General features: G+C 51.2%; 1 long non-coding RNA gene across 1 annotated transcript; it reads left to right on the forward strand.

The window, feature by feature from the left end:
* Positions 1–1637: 1637 nt before the first annotated feature.
* Positions 1638–4525, forward strand: LOC138435341 (uncharacterized). The gene is made up of 3 exons (XR_011255047.1): positions 1638–2413; positions 2899–3092; positions 3697–4525. It is a non-coding gene; the product is annotated as an uncharacterized lncRNA (long non-coding RNA).
* Positions 4526–16778: the final 12253 nt, after the last annotated feature.

A 16778-nucleotide genomic window follows, 5' to 3' on the forward strand; every position in this document is an offset into this window, starting at 1 on the left:
GCCCGGAGGCGCCCCGCAGCCCCCCGTGACCCGGCCCGCGCCCGCCCGCGGCCCGCCCGGTCACCTGGCCCGCGCCCCGGGCCGTCCTGCCCCGGACGCCCGCGCGGCGGGGCCTCGGGGACGCGCTGGGCGGTGCCGGCGGGCGGCGGGGCCGCGTCTCCATGGCAGCGCCGCAGGCATGCCGAGCCGAGCGCCGAGGCCAGGCAGGCGGGCGCGCCGAGCCGGAGCCATCGATGGCTCCGCGGGGCAGGGCCGGGGGCGGGGCTTCCTGCTCGGGCAGAGGCTGCGGCCGGAGCCTGACCTCCCGCCGTTATTGTTGGTCTTTGCACCGTATTGGTTGTCTCTTTGTGTTGCTGCTTGCCTACGCCTGGGGCTTCCCTTGTAGCTCAGCCGGTAAAGAATACGCCTGCGTGCAGGAATCCTGGGTTCAGTCCCTGCGTCGGGAAGATCCCTTGGAGAAGGAAATGGCAGCCCACTCCCACGGAGGAGCCTGGTGGGCTGCAGCCCATGGGGTCGCAAAGAGTCGGGCACGACTGGGCGACTAACACACACTCGTGTCCTTCTGCCTCTGCTGTCGCTGTTGCTGCTAGCGTTCTTGCTCCTGGGGACCGACGCAGTTATCTTGTAATATCACATGTTCCCAGTCCGCTCACCCCTCTCAACCAGCCGGGTCAGGTCCCCATTCTTGCGCACCCGGCCTCTAAATCGTATTCCAATAACACTCTCCTTTCGTATCTGCCCCTTTCCTTACTGAACTTTCAGTTTTACGGTTTCCCGCCACTCCAGTACTCTTGCCTGGAAAATCCCATGGACGGAGGAGACTGGTAGGCTGCAGTCCATGGGGTCACTAAGAGTTGGACACGACTGAAGTGATTGGCGGTGGCAGCAGTGCTGGCAACGCTAATTAAGGAAGTGGACGCAAGGGACGTTCATCAACACCGAGCCCGCCATCATAGGATCCACGTTCTTGACATTCTTTGCAAGGACACATAACATACACAGAAGCTGATCACAGGCCAGACCATAAATTAGTTTCAATAAGTCCTACTTGGAAAGGGTCACAGGAAAAACAGCAATAAAGATAACTAGAGGAAAATCCATATGTTTGATTATTTTGAAATAATATTCTCAAGCCCACTCAAGGATACCAAAAAGCAACCTCTGAATTTCTCATGGGTCAAAGAGAAACTCATACTACAAATTTTAAACTATTTTAACTGAATGGTGATAAAAATGCAATATATCAAAAATTGTGGGATGCAGTTAAAATCACTCCTGGAGGGGAGTTTAGAGTCTAACATGCATATATAGGAGCATATGCATTTATGTGGTGTGTTTGTGGGGTATGTGGGAGCTCTGTATTGTCTGTGCAATTTTTCTGTAAATCTAAAACCATCCCAAATTAAAGTATAAAAGCTTATTTTTAAAATTAATGGAAAGGAAAGTCACAGAGATGAGAAAAAATTAATATATATTACTGATGAGGGACTTAGGGTCCTGCTGGAAGACAGAAGTCACACCAGTGATTTGACCAGAGAGAAATTAATCGAAGGGGTTGCACATTAGGTACAAAGGTGTTAACAAGGTCACTTGTTAACAAGGTTAACATAAAAACCTCTGAAGTATCTCAAGGTGGTAACTTCGGGAAGCAGAGGACCAGAGTGAAGACGGTGAAATTATGAACATTTGAAAAGTCAGAGGAGGGACGCCAAAGAGCTGCGACTCAGGCTTTTGAGGAGGGGCCGCTGGTAGTCGGAGCTGATGTCTGTGCACCGAGAGGGGGGTCCCAGCAGGGCGAGACGCAGACCCCGAGGATGCGGCGCCAGCCGGCCACTGGCCCCGAGCGGCAGCAACAGGATGAAGTGGACTTTGTGCTCACTGGAGAAACTGCAGACGATTCAGCTGCTGCTTCCCGAAAAGCATGAAGATTTGTGGCCCAGGGAGCTGCCAGCTGCCGGCAGGAAGCAGAGGCGAAGAAGCAGGTTCCTTCTCTCTCCTCCGCCTTTCTGTCTGCCTCCAGCACCCTCTCCTGACGGAGCCCACTGGTCCCTGCCGCACGGAGCAGGCTGTGAAGGCTGTTTAGATCTGTGGTTCAAGGCAAAGGTTTATGGGCACAGGCAAAGCCTTCCTCACTGCCATCTCTTTATTCAGCCTCCATCCACACGTTTCTGTGCACGTTTGAGCTTCCGTATAACAAAAGCAAGTCAGACAAAAACCCAACTCTCCACTTCTGCCTGATACGATGTGACCGTCTTTCACACGAGAGTGGAACTGTCTCCCTGTCAACAGACAGATGGATAAAGAAGATGAGGTGTATACATTCTCGGTGGAGTGCTGCTCAGCCACAGAAAAGGATGGGATCGTGCCGTTTGCAGCAGCGTGGATGGGCCTAGAGACTCTGACGCTAAGTGAGGTAAGCCCGAGAGAGAAGACAGATATCACATGATGCGGAAAGAGTGCTACAGATGAGTTCATTTGCATAACAGAAGTGGACTCGCGACACAGAAAGCGAATTCATAGTTACTGAAGTGGAAAGGTGGGGAGGGACACCTTAGGAATTTGGGATTAACAGATACACGCTGCTCTACGTAAAATAGACAACCAGGACCTGCCGTATGGCAGAGAGAGTGGTATTCAGTGTCCTGTAATAACCTGTAAAGGAAAAGAATCTGGAAAAGAATATAATATATATTGTATATTATGCTGAATCAGTTTTCTAATACGTGAAATACTGTAAATCAACTATACTTAAATTTTAAAAAATAAGAAAAAAAAAAGAGTGAGACTGTCTTCTCCCCAAAGAGAGGAAGTACAGAGTCCTACCAGTGCTGGCGTCCGTTTCTGGGCTGGTTAATCACTTTTCCTGTTCAATCTCCTTCTGTCTGAATATTCTTTCAGCTGAAACTAAATTGCGAAATTAACTTCCGACAAAACCGTATTGAAAGTCGTAAGGGAAGTGAGGAAATAGAAGAAGAGCTGGGCACAAACAGTACACGCTCAACAGGCAGGCCGAGATGTGGACTTACTGTCCTTGGAAAGGAGCAGCGGCTGCGCTTTGCTGGGGCCGCCGTGAAGAGACACCCCACGCCCAGGTAAGAGACCCAGGTAAGATGGCAGGCGTTGCAAGAGGGCCTCAGAGGGCAGACACACTGAAACCACACTCACAGAAAACTAGTCAGTCCAATCACACTAGGACCACAGCCTTGTCTAACTCAATGAAACCAAGCCATGCCCGTGGGGCAACAAAGACGGGCGGGTCATGGTGGAGAGGCCTGACAGAATGTGGTCCACTGGAGAAGGGAATGGCAAGCCACTTCAGTGTTCTTGCCTTGAGAACCCCATGAACAGTATGAAAAGGCAAAATGATAGGACACTGAAAGAGGAACTCCCCAGGTCGGTAGGTGCCCAATATGCTACTGGAGATCAGAGGAGAAATAACTCCAGAAAGAATGAAGGGATGGAGCCAAAGCAAAAACAATACCCAGCTGTGGATGTGACTGGTGATAGAAGCAAGGTCTGATGCTGTAAAGAGCAATATTGCATAGGAACCTGGAATGTCAGGTCCATGAATCAAGGCAAATTGGAAGTGGTCAAACAAGAGATGGCAAGGGTGAACGTCGACATTCTAGGAATCAGCGAACTAAAATGGACTGGGATGGGTGAATTTAACTCAGATGACCATTTTATCTACTACAGCGGACAGGAATCCCTCAGAAGAAATGGAGTAGCCATCATGGTCAACAAAAGAGTCCGAAATGCAGTACTTGGATGCAATCTCAAAAATGACAGAATGATCTCTGTTCGTCTCCAAGGCAAACTATTCAATATCACAGTAATCCAAGTCTATGCCCCAACCAGTAATGCTGAAGAAGCTGAAGTTGAACAGTTCTATGAAGACCTACAAGACCTTTTAGAACTAACACCCAAAAAAGATGTCCTTTTCATGATAGGGGACTGGAATGCAAAAGTAGGAAGTCTAGAAACACCTGGAGTAACAGGCAAATTTGGCCTTGGAATGCAGAATGAAGCAGGGCAAAGGCTAATAGACTTTTGCCAAGAAAATGCACTGGTCATAGCAAACACCCTCTTCCAACAACACAAGAGAAGACTCTACACAGGGACATCACCAGATGGTCAATACCGAAATCAGACTGATTATATTCTTTGCAGCCAAGATGGAGAAGCTCTATACAGTCAACAAAAACAAGACCAGGAGCTGACTATGGCTCAGATCATGAACTCCTTATTGCCAAATTCAGACTGAAAGTGAAGAAAGTAGGGAAAACCGCTAGACCATTCAGGTATGACCTAAATCAAATCCCTTATGATTATACAGTGGAAGTGAGAAATAGATTTAAGGGTCTAGATCTGATAGATAGAGTGCCTGATGAACTATGGAATGAGATTCGTGACATTGTCCAGGAGACAGAGATCAAGACCATCCCCATGAAAAAAAAATGCAAAAAAGCAAAATGGCTGTCTGGGGAGGCCTTACAAATAGCTGTGAAAAGAAGAGAGGCGAAAAGCAAAGGAGAAAAGGAAAGATATAAGCATCTGAATGGAGAGTTCCAAAGAATAGCAAGAAGAGATAGGAAAGCCTTCCTCAGCAATCAGTGCAAAGAAATAGAGGAAAACAACAGAAAGGGAAAGACTAGAGATCTCATCAAGAAAATTAGAGATACCAAGGGAACATTTCATGCAAAGATGGGCTCGATAAAGGACAGAAATGGTATGGACCTAACAGAAGCAGAAGATATTAAGAAGAGGTGGCAAGAACACACGGAAGAACTGTACAAAAAAGATCTTCATGACCAAGATAATCATGATGGTGTGATCACTCACCTAGAGCCAGACATCCTGGAATGTGAAGTCAAGTGGGCCTTAGGAAGCATCACTACAAACAAAGCTAGTGGAGGTGATGGAATTCCAGTTGAGCTGTTTCAAATCCTGAAAGATGATGCTGTGAAAGTGCTGCACTCAATATGCCAGCAAGTTTGGAAAACTCAGCAGTGGCCACAGGACTGGAAAAGGTCAGTTTTCATTCCAATCCCAAAGAAAGGCAATGCCAAAGAATGCTCAAACTACCGCACAATTGCACTCATCTCACATGCTAGTAAAGTAATGCTCAAAATTCTCCAAGCCAGGCTTCAGCAATACGTGAACCGTGAACTTCCTAATGTTCAAGCTGGTTTTAGAAAAGGCAGAGGAACCAGAGATCAGATTGCCAACATCTGCTGGATCATGGAAAAAGCAAGAGAGTTCCCGAAAAACATCTATTTCTGCTTTATTGACTATGCCAAAGCCTTTTACTGTGTGGATCACAATAAACTGTGGAAAATTCTGAAAGAGATGGGCATACCAGACCACCTGACCTGCCTCTTGAGAAATCTGTATGCAGGTCAGGAAGCAGCAGTTAGAACTGGACATGGAACAACAGACTGGTTCCAAATAGGAAAAAGAGTACGTCAAGGCTGTATACTGTCACCCTGCTTATTTAACTTATATGCAGAGTACATCATGAGAAATGCTGGGCTGGAGGAAACAAGCTGGAATCAAGATTAATGGGAGAAATATCAATAACCTCAGATATGCAGATGACTCCGCCCTTATGGCAGAAAGTGAAGAGGAGCTAAAAAGCCTCTTGATGAAAGTGAAAGAGGAGAGTGAAAAAGTTGGCTTGAAGCTCAACATTCAGAAAACGAAGATCATGGCATCCGGTCCCATCACTTCATGGGAAATAGATGGGGAAACAGTGGAAACAGTGTCAGACTTTATTTTTTTGGGCTCCAGAATCACTGCAGATGGTGACTGCAGCCATGAAATTAAAAGACGCTTACTCCTTGGAAGGAAACCTAGATAGCATATTCAAAAGCAGAGACATTACTTTGCCGACTAAGGTCCATCTAGTCAAGGCTATGGTTTTTCCAGTGGTCATGTATGGATGTGAGAGTTGGACTGTGAAGAAGGCTGAGCGCCGAAGAATTGATGCTTTTGAACTGTGGTGTTGGAGAAGACTCTTGAGAGTCCCTGGGACTGCAAGGAGATCCAACCAGTCCATTCTAAAGGAGATCAGTCCTGGGTGTTCTTTGGAAGGAATGATGCTAAAGCTGAAGCTACAGTACTTTGGACACCTCATGCGAAGAGTTAACTCATTGGAAAAGACTCTGATGCTGGGAGGGACTGGGGGCAGGAGGAGAAGGGGACGAGAGAGGATGAGATGGCTGGATGGCATCACAGACTTGATGGACGTGAGTCTGAGTGAACTCTGGGAGTTGGTGATGGACAGGGAGGCCTGGTGTGCTGCGATTCACGGGGTCGCAAAGAGTCAGACACGACTGAGCGACTGAACTGAACTGAGCTTGATTCTGTAACAGTCAGGAGGGGTTGCCTTTGCCTCCAGCAGCATCTCAGCTGGTTGAAGTTTGTTTAGTGGAGTGACTTATATCTGCATCCCTGAAGGGCACTAACTCTCAAGTGTCCTCCTGTCAATCTGTCTGTGTCTCTTATCTATCTGTCCATCTCACCTGTCTCTCTCTGCATCATCTACCCATCTATCTGTCTGTCTATATCTATCATCTGTCTGTCTGTCTGCCCGTTTGTCTATCTGTCTGTCTTTGGTGACTACAACTTTCTGTGAACTTTGCTACTGCTAGTAGAAATCCTAACATGCTCACGTCCTGGGGAGAAGCCTCTGGGTTCTCAGCATAGTTCTTCCTGCCCTCAACCCCTTGTGAAGCAATGACTCACCTCCTCCTTGGTATTAGGGCTTCATCACCCCAGTTGTTCTGATTGGTTGGTATCAGGAGGCCCAGATTTAAGTGGCAGGCTCATCTTCCACATCAAAGAGCCACTGATGTTCTCCCTGGGGGGTCCATTCCTCTCCCCGCCCGCCACCCCACCCTGAGAACTCCCCTTCCAAGCGTCAGAGCTCAGAGATGTGGGCAGAGTTAGAACTGATGTGAGGCGTTGTTGGAGGGCCTCTCCCAGCTCCACCCTTTGGTTCCCAGCCACCTGTGGTCAGGCTTTGGGGGAGACACATTTGTCTCATCCTGTGTGCATCTGATATCGAGAGCCTCCTCTGTACTGGACGGGCCTCGGAGACATGTGTCCACCAGGAATACAAATATGATCTGTGTCCTTTCTGAGTCCATCCCAGGTCTCTTCTCCAGACCTCCTTGTCATCAAGCTCCCAATCCTTTTCTTCCCAAGCCCTTGACCATCTCTGGCCAAACCAGTAGCAACTGCTTGAGAATCAGTGTAGGTCTATGCAATGGAGGACTGTTCAGTCAATTTTTGAAAAATGAAACTGATTCGTGCTTCAGTATGGATGAATCTTACCAACAGTATGCAGAGTGAGACAAGTCAGTTACCAGAGGCTGCTGTACGATTCCATTGATCTAAAATGTCCAGCACAGAGAACCAGGGAGACCGGAAGTAGATTCGTAGCTGCCTCGGGCTGGGGATGTGAGAGCTGGACCATAAAGAAGGCTGAGCCCCAAAGGGTTGATCCTTTCAAACTGTGATGCTGGAGAAGAGTCTTGAGAGTCCCCTGGACTACAAGGAGATCGAGCCAGTCAATCAGAAAGGAAGTCAAGCCTGAATATTCCTTGGAAGGGCTGATGCTGAAGCTGGAGCCTCAGTACTTTGGCCACCTGATGCGAAGAGCTGACTCACTGGAAAAGACCCTGATGCTGAGAAAGCTTGAAGGTAAAAGAAGAGGATGAGATGATTAGACAGCATCACCGATTCAATGGACATGAATCTGGCTGAACTCTGGGACATAGGAGAGGCCGGGGAAGCTGGGCGGGCTGCAGTCCACGGGGTCGCAGAGTCCGACACAACTTAACAACAACAACAAAGGCTGAGGCAGAGGCTGGGAGAGAATGGAGGGGCATAGCTTATAGGTCCAAGGTTGCGTTTTCTTTGTTTTGAGGTAGGGTTTCCTGGGTGTTTGTTGAGGTGTGCAGGCTTAATTGCCTGTGTAATCTTAGTTCTCTGACCAGGGATTGTACCTGCGTCCCTTGCATTGCCAAGTGGATTCCTAACCACTGCAAAGAAAAGTAAAAGTCAAGCCGCTCACTCCTGTCCGACTCTTTGGGACCCCATGGACCGTAGCCCACAAGGCTCCTCCATCCGTGGAATTTTCCAGGCAAGGGTCCTGGAGTGAGTTGCCATTTCCTTCTCCAGAGGATCTTCCCCATCCAGGGATCAAACCCGGGTCTCCCACATTGCAAGCAGATGCTTCTACCATCTGAGCCGTGAGGGGAGCTCCTAACCCCTGGACCACCAGGGAAGTCCCTGGGGTTGTTTTTAAGGAGGCTGAAATGTTCTAAGGGGCTTCCCTGGTGGCTCAGATGGCAAAGAATCTGCTTGTAATGTAGGAGACCCATGTTCGATCCCTGGGTCGGGAAGATCCTCTGGAGAAGGAAATGGTGACCCACTCCAGTACTCTTGCCTGGGAAATCCCATGGACAGGGGAGCTTTCTGGGCTACGGTCCATGGAGTTGCAAAGAGTTGGACATGACTGAGCGACTAATAATTTCCTCTCACCCGACATGTATCGTCATCAGAATGGGGGGATGCACTGGGGCGTGTTCACACAGAGGACTCCTCACCACAGTGAAGAGGAGTGAGCTTGGATACGTGCAGAAACGTGGCTGAGTCACAGAGACAGAGGGAGTGAACCGCTTGTCAAGTTCTGACCCTTGACCTGGCCCTGGTTACGTAGGTCCTGACTCGACAGCTTCGCAGTAAGCTGCCCCTTCATGTTTGATGCATGGTCCTGTAGGTCAGATTTCACAAAAACAAGTCTTAATTTTTAAAAAGTGAATGACAGGTCATGAAAAAGTGATACCTACTAGTCCCAGGCCTCATGTTATCTCCCCATAAATATGCCCTTTATTATTATTATTATTATTATTCCGTAGCTGTGATGTGTGCCTTACAGGGGCCTAGATCTTTGACCAGGGATCAAACCTGTGCCCATAGCAATGAAAATGCCAAGTCCTAACCACTGGACCGTCGCCAGGGAGTTTCTTGTTGGTGTTTTCACACAGAATCAGGGTGACGGGGTCACATGCTGGCGTAACAGTTCTCCGCCAATATCTGACGTCTGGTCGGTGTTGATGTTTGCTGGCTGTCTGAGACACGTTGCCGTGTGTTTAGCTTGCAGGAGAGATGAGCCGAGCGTCGGTTCCACGGCTCTTGCACCTCTTTTTTTCCCCTTACGCCTCTTTTTTGTGCTGCGCCCCCTGCTTTCTCCCTAGCCACCTCGTTGTTGAGACACAGATCGTGTCTCTGCAGCCCGTCTGCATCCTGGATCTGGCTGAATTCCGACCCCCCGGCATCATCCACGCGTCCTGCTCTCCTCTGCGTGTTCTGAAAGCCGGGCAGGTAGCGCTCAGCCTTGGTCAGACGGAGGTCTGACTTGTCAGTGAGGCTGCTTCCCGAGTGGTGCTGCGGACGTCCCAGCGCATCGTGAGACCGGAAGGACCGCACTGGGTGCTTCTCTCTCGCTGCTCGCATTGACCGCTGACCTTGGCTGTGGGCAGCCTGACCTACTCATTATGAAAATCCCCCCGCTGCCTTTCACAGGATAACTTTACCTGCCCAGAAGGATCGTAACTGAGGTCATTAAGGATTGCAAGTTAGGGATGATCCAATTCTGATTCTCCTTCTGCGTCTGCCTTCTGGAACTCTCCTGAAGGAAGGACTTTCTTGGCCAACTCTTTGTCCGTTTACTTATGGCTGTGCTGGGTCTCCGCGGCTCTGCGGGCCTTCCTCCAGCTGCAGCGAGCAGGGGCCACTCTCTGCTGTGCTGCTCGAGCTTCTTGCGGCGGTGGCGCCTCTTGCTTGCGGAGCTCAGGCTCTGGGGCACACGAGCTTCGGTTTGGTTCCCGGGCTCTTGAGCACAGGCTCAAATAGCTGTGGGGTGAGGATTAGCTGTTCCGGGGCACGTGGGGGCTTCACAGACCAGGGCCCGAAACTGTCTCCTGCATTGGCAGGCAGATTCTTACCGCTGAGCCTCCAGGGGAGCCCCTTCCTCGACTCTCCGGTTACCCTGAAATGCAGTTCATGCAGGAGAGAGAGGCAGAACAAGGGCTGCACCCTTTCTCGTTATTTATCAGTTCAGTTCCGTCCCTCAGTCGCGTCCGACTCTTTGTGACACCATGAACTGCGGTGGAATAATGAGCTGGTACTCTGCCAACTTCCAAAGGGATTTTTTTTTAAAGTCAGGGATTTTAAAAAATATTATCAATAAGACCTCCTGAATTTGAATGTATTTAGATGTCTTTCAGTGAATGGCCTTCATTATGTATTTGATTCTCAAGATTTTCCACGCCTGGCCAGCAGGAACCCAAATTTCTGGCAGGGCCCCCACCCCCGCCAACCCTGTCCAGAGGCTGTCGTCAGAGGCCTCTCTCTGAGCTTCCAATGACTGCCGCCAAGGCTTGGCCTCCCCTTGGCAGAGAGACCCCCGTCTCTGCCTCAGTCTTCCACGGCTGGAAGACCCTGGCCTCTGCACATCTCCCGGTGTCTCTCCTGCACGTCTCTAATAACGACACTTGTCACTGGATTTAGATAATCCGGGATGATCTCATCTCAAGATAGCTAATTACATCTGCAAAGACCCCCTTTTGCAAATAAGGTCACAGTTTGCAGACTTCGGAGTTTGACAGTGCTTTTGGGGCCACTGTTCAACCCGCTCTAAACCCTAACTTGGAAACTGGCTCAGGGAAGAGGGAGGGAAACTGGGACTGGCATTTGGCCAGGCTGCGGCTGAAAGCGATGAAAATCCAGCCTTCTTAGCAGATGGGACAAAAAGGGCCATGTGTGTGCTGTGCAAAGTCGCTTCAGTCGTGTCTGACTCTGCGAACCCGCCAGGCCTCTCTGTCCATGGGATTCTCCACGCAAGAATACTGCAGTGGGTTGCCATGCCCTCCTCCAGGGGATCTTCCTCACCCAGGGATTGAACCCAAGTATCTTACATCTCCTATATTGAAAGGTGGGTCCTCTACCACTAGCACCACTTGGGACGCCCAATAGGGGCCATCAGTTCAGTTCAGTCGCTCAGTCGTGTCTGACTCTTTGCGACCCCATGGACTGCAGCACACCAGGCCTCCCTGTCCATCACCAACTCCTGGAGTTCACTCAAACTCATGTCAATTGAGTCAGTGGTGCCATCCAACCATCTCATCCTCTGTCGTCCCCTTCTCCTCCTGCCTTCAATCTTTCCCAGCATCAGGGTCTTTTCAGATGAGTCAGTTCTTCACATCAGGTGGCCAAAGTACTGGAGTTTTAGCTTTAGCATCAGTCCTTCCAATGAACACTCAGGACTGATTTCCTTTAGGATGGACTGGTTGGATCTCCTTGCAGTCCGAGGGACTCTCAAGAGTCTTCTCCAACACCACAGTTCAAAAGCATCAGTTCTTCAGCGCTCAGCTTTCTTCACAGTCCAACTCTCACATCCATACATGACTACAGAAAAAACCATAGCCTTGAGTAGACAGACCTTTGTTGGTGAAGTAACATCTCTGCTTTTGAATATACTATTTAGGTTGTTCATAACTTTTCTTCCAAGGAGTAAGCATCTTTTAATTTCATGGGTGTGGTCACCATCTGCAGTGATTTTGGAGCCAAAAAAATAAAGTCTGACGCTGTTTCCACTGTTTCCCCATCTATTTCCCATGAAGTGATGGGACTGGATGCCATCATCTTCGTTTTCTGAATGTTGAGCTTTAAGCCAACTTTTTCACTCTCCACTTTCACTTTCATCAAGAGGCTTTTTAGTTCCTCTTCACTCTCTGCCATAAGGGTGGTGTCATCTGCATATCTGAGGTTATTGATATTTCTCCCGGCAATCTTGATTCCAGCCTGTGCTTCATCCAGCCCAGCGTTTCTCATGATGTACTCTGCATAGAAGTTAAATAAGCAGGGTGACAATATACAGCCTTGATGTACTCCTTTTTCCTATTTGGAACCAGTCTGTTGTTCCATGTCCAGTTCGAACTGTTGCTTCCTGACCTGCATACAGATTTCTCAAGAGGCAGGTCAGGTGGTCTGGTATTCCCATCTCTTTCAGAATTTTCCACAATTTGTTGCGATCCACACAGTCAAAGGCTTTGGCATAGTCAATAAGGCAGGAATAGATGTTTTTCTGGAACTCCCTTGCTTTTCTGATGATCCAGCGGATGTTGGCAATTTAATCTCTGGTTCCTCTGCCTTTTCTAAATCCAGCTTGAACAACATCTGGAAGTTCACAGTTCACGTACTGTTGAAACCTGGCTTGGGGAATTTTGAACCTCACTTTACTAGCATGTGAGATGAGTGCAATTATGTGGTAGTTTGAGAATTTTTTGTCATTGCCTTTCTTAGGGACTGGAATAGGGGCCATACAGCTCAGTAAACCGTCTCCTGCGCTTCCCTGAGTGAGAGGCCCGGGGCAGGCTCTGGCAGACAGTAGTAGTGCCCGAAAGGGAAGTGCGTGGCTGCTGTGTGGGGTCCTTTTTAAATGGCTCTGCAAAAAAGAGAATGAAAAGCTAAGATTCCTGTTTTAGTCACAGACACAGACTGATATTCAGAGACGCCATCAGCCAGAAGCAGAGGAGTGATGTCTCGGAAGGCGGAGGTCTCATGGTCTTCAGGCAGGGGAGGGCTAACCCTTAAGGGGAGTATGGGCACTTCTGCTGGCCCGAGGCTCCAGCGGGAGCTTGGCGGGTGGGCTCCCGCACGCAGGCCTGGCTGTCCTTCAGCGCCCCCTGCTGTCTCCTGCAGCCCCCGGTTCTTGGGCAGGACCCTGGTCTTGAGGCAGGAAGCGGGCTGACTGCAGCCTCCCAGGGCCTTCGCCCCTCTTCCTGCCCTGCAGCTCCAGGGGACAAAGTCCGCTTATACCACGTCCCTTTCCAGCTGCTCCAGCCCTGCCTCAAGCGGCGATGAATCCCTCAGCCGTTCACAGACTTTCTCGGGTGCCTTCCCAGCTGCCCGCGGCAGCTGAGGTTTCCGTGCTTCCCCTAATTGCTCTCCCCGCTGTGGCTCAGATAGTGAAGAATCCGCCTGCAATGCAGGAGATGGAGACCCCGGCTCGATTCCTGGGGCGGGAAGATCCCTGGCAGGAGGGCATGGTGACCCACTCCGGTATTCTTGCCTGGAGAATCCCATGGGCAGAGGAACCTGGCGGGCGACAGTCTATAGGGTCACAAAGAGTCGGACACGACCAAGCGACTCACACACACCATTCAAACGCTTGAGATACCGCCCCCGCCCCCGGCACCTTCCATTCTGTGGGCATCTGCCCTGGTGTACCACCCGGGAGAGTTCTGCAATCCTTGCCCCGTGCCGGGCACCCTTCTCATCCCACTTTCTGCCGGCCGTGCGGCTCTTGCTATCGGTGGGCGGGGGCCAGCCGGTCCGTCGTAGCTGCTTGTCCTGCTTCCTGGCCCCCAGTGGTGTTGGGAGTGGGGTTGGGGAAACAGCAGGATCGGTGTTGTCTGGAAGGAAAGGCGGGTGGGGCACCTGGGAAGCCATCAGGCTTTTCCTGACTCCGGCTTTGGCCCCTTGCCGGTCAGGCTAGCAGGAGGAGCAGGGCACACGGCCGAGCTGGGCGCCGGCACAGACCTGTCCTGACGGCAGCAACAGAAAAAATCCAGGCTGCGTCTGCCGGAAGCCCAGCTGCGTGGGGCCCCTGGTGTCACAGGCTGCCAAGGCGGGATGGCGCTTGAGAACTGTGACCCACCTCTGGACCCTGGGGGGCGGTGGAGAGGAGGCCCGGGGCCTAAGGCAGGGCAGACGGTGGGCGCCCAGAAGTGCCGTAAGCGGGCGCCTGACGAGGCTCAGGTTAAAGTGTGAGAGGAGGAGATGCCAGCACTCTGCCTGGGTGGACACACCGACGCCAAAGGACAGACCCTCGTGCAGTGGCCGTGGCCGAGGGCATGAGCAGGACCGCGCGGAGCGGTGGCCCTGGGAGGGCCAGGCCAGCTGGGTCGGGCTCTGCGACCAGGCCCGGGGGTGGAAGTGGCCCGTGGCCTGCAGGGCTGGCAGTGGGCAGGACAGCGGGCTCCCAGCAGCACAGCCCTCTCCCCAGGAGGCGCGGATGGGACAGCTCAGGAGAATGGAGGCCTGTCTCTAGAGGGCCTCGGCCACGAGCCGCATGTGGCCCCTGAAGTCTCTAATGCAGGTTTGTCCCACAGGGGAGTCGAAGTTTGAATTGTGTTTAATTGTAAATAGGGCTGCCCTGTGGCTCAGATGTTAAAGACTCTGCCTGCAATTCGACAGACCTGGGTTCGATTCCTGGGTCAGGAAGATCCCCTGGAGGAAGGCATAGCAGCCCACTCTGATATTCTTGTCTGGGAAATCCCTGGACAGAGGAGCCTGGCGGGCTAGGGTCCATTGGGTCACACAGAGTCGGGCATGACTGACTAACACTTTCACTTTTCTCAATTGTAATTAACTTAAACTTGCATGCTCAATTCAGTTTGGGGCAAAAATTTTGTGTATCTTTGAAACAACGTGAGTACAGGAATCTATTGTTCAATGATACATTTTCTGAGCTTCAATAAATACAGATCGAGCATTTCTGATGACAATTTAGTGTTCCTGCTGAAATGTGCTGGGAGTATAAGATACACACTAGATTCTGAAGACTTTAACATGAAAAGAAAAATGTAGAATATATCATTAATAAGTTTTGAGGTTGATTACATGTTGAAATGATAATGTTTCAGATGGATGAAAATAAAGTGAATTATTGAAATGGATTCCACCTACAAGGAGTTATCACTCAGCCATAAAAAATAACGCAGTAGTTACACGGGCTGCTTCCCAGGTGGCTCAGAGAGTAAAGAATCCGCCTGCAATGCAGGAGACGTGGGTTCGAGCCCTGGGTCGGGAAGATCCCCTGCAGGAGGGAATGGCGACCCACTCCGGTGTTCTTGTCTGGGAGATGCCATGGACAGAGGAGCCTGGCAGGCTACAGTTCAACTGGGTTGCAAAGAGTTGGACACGACTTAGCGACTAAACAACAAGTTTCATAGACACAACAATGAGAATGAGCGTTGGCATTATGCTGAGTGAAAGAAGGCGAGGTGTTACACGATTCCATCTGGATGAAATGTCCGGAAAGGGCAAATCCATGGAGGCAGAAAGTCGGTTACCAGTTGCGAGGTCTGGAGTGGGCAGGGTGCTGGAAGGGCAGCTGAGGGGCATGGTTGTCTCTGTGGGGCGATGGGCGCGTTCTAGGGTTTGGAGCCTTCCTGCTGGGCCCAGAAGCAGGGTCCAACAAGCACTTCCCTTGGCTGTGCCAGGGCCAAGGGCAGGACTGGACTCAGGCAGGGCAGGGGCAGACCTACCCTAACTGGCTCTCCCTGACTGTGTCCTGAACACCACGCCACAACCAGCCACCTGGGGCTTGGGGCTTCCCTTGGCAGGACTGGACTTCTGTCCTTCGTCGAGGTGGCCTGTTGGGGTCATGATGAAAAGGGTGCTGCAGAAATCCAGGATCTGCCCCAAGTCCCAACTTCTCAGCCTCACGTCTAAAATGAATTGAGTCCTGGAGACACACCGCCCCCCACCCCGCCTTAGAGCCTTAAGCACCCTGCACCCGAGCCTGAGCCTGGCTCTAAGGAAGGGGTTCCCAGACAGGGAGTGTGACGTGCCCTGGAGATGAGATGTCAGAGGTCGCAGTTGGAGGCATGACCCATGGACCACAGCATCGTAAGTCAAAGCAGCAAGAGGTAAAATGCCTGTATTCTGCCTCTTCCAAAGCCCGCAGCCAATGGTTCCGTGGGTGCAGTCTGACTCCACGGCGGGCCAGATGGTCTTTTTCCACACCTATGGTTTCCCGGGAAATTGTGACAGCTGAACTTGTGTGATGTAGCTACAAATGGAATCTGCAAAATGTGTGTGTTCATGTGGTTTGGACTAGAGAATCGTTCCTTCACCGAGTCATGTTGGGAAAAGTCAAAACATTCGCTTCCTCTCCCCTAAGAACAAGGCCAGGGCTCAGTAAATGCTTTCTGGGTGGAGGATGTGGGGGGGTGGGGGGTCGAATGGGTGGAGTGGCGGAGGGGTGGGTGGACTCCAGCTTCGGAGAGGGGTGATTGCAGGAGAAGCTGGACCCTGGCTGGAGAATAAGGGCCCTGTTGGTAAGAAGCCCTGAGACCTTGCAGCAGCCCTGGGATTTTGGGGGAAACCTGGGCTGAGGAACCCCAAGGCTCTCAGAGGACGCGTGTGTGGCAAGGAAGGGTCTGGGTTTGCGTGGACAGTCCTTCCACTCAGCCTGCACCACAGCCAACATGTGGAGAGACCCCCCAGGCTCCTGTTTAGAGAAAAGTCCCTAGCGATGAGCTCTCCCACTGATCAGGGGGCTCCGCGGGAACTCAGGAGGCCTTGTGCAGCAGTTGTGGGCCCAGGTCACAACCCCCGGCACACACACACACACACACACACAGCGGGTGTTGCTGCCCTGGAGCCGTCATGCGATCAAGGGGAAGCAGAAGCCAAGGCCTGACCTTGGGCCCATCCTCGAGCTGCGGGCCGTCCCCTGACAGCGGATCAACAACAGCCTGAAGCTGGATGGTCATTCCACGCGAGGCGGAAATGGGGTGCCCTCTCTGGGGTCGCCTGGATCCCGCAGCCACCAGATTCCAGGAGCTCCAGGCTGGTGGCTCTTCCATACCCTGCCCTCCTTCAGTTCAGACACAGGCTGGGTCCACGGCAGCCACCCTCCGGCCAGCCCTGCTGCCCCGACCGTGCTTGCGCCCATTTCTGCAGTGGCTATGTTT

Source organism: Ovis canadensis, chromosome 3, assembly GCF_042477335.2.
Source record: "Ovis canadensis isolate MfBH-ARS-UI-01 breed Bighorn chromosome 3, ARS-UI_OviCan_v2, whole genome shotgun sequence".
In the NCBI taxonomy this organism is placed as follows: Eukaryota; Metazoa; Chordata; class Mammalia; order Artiodactyla; family Bovidae; genus Ovis; species Ovis canadensis.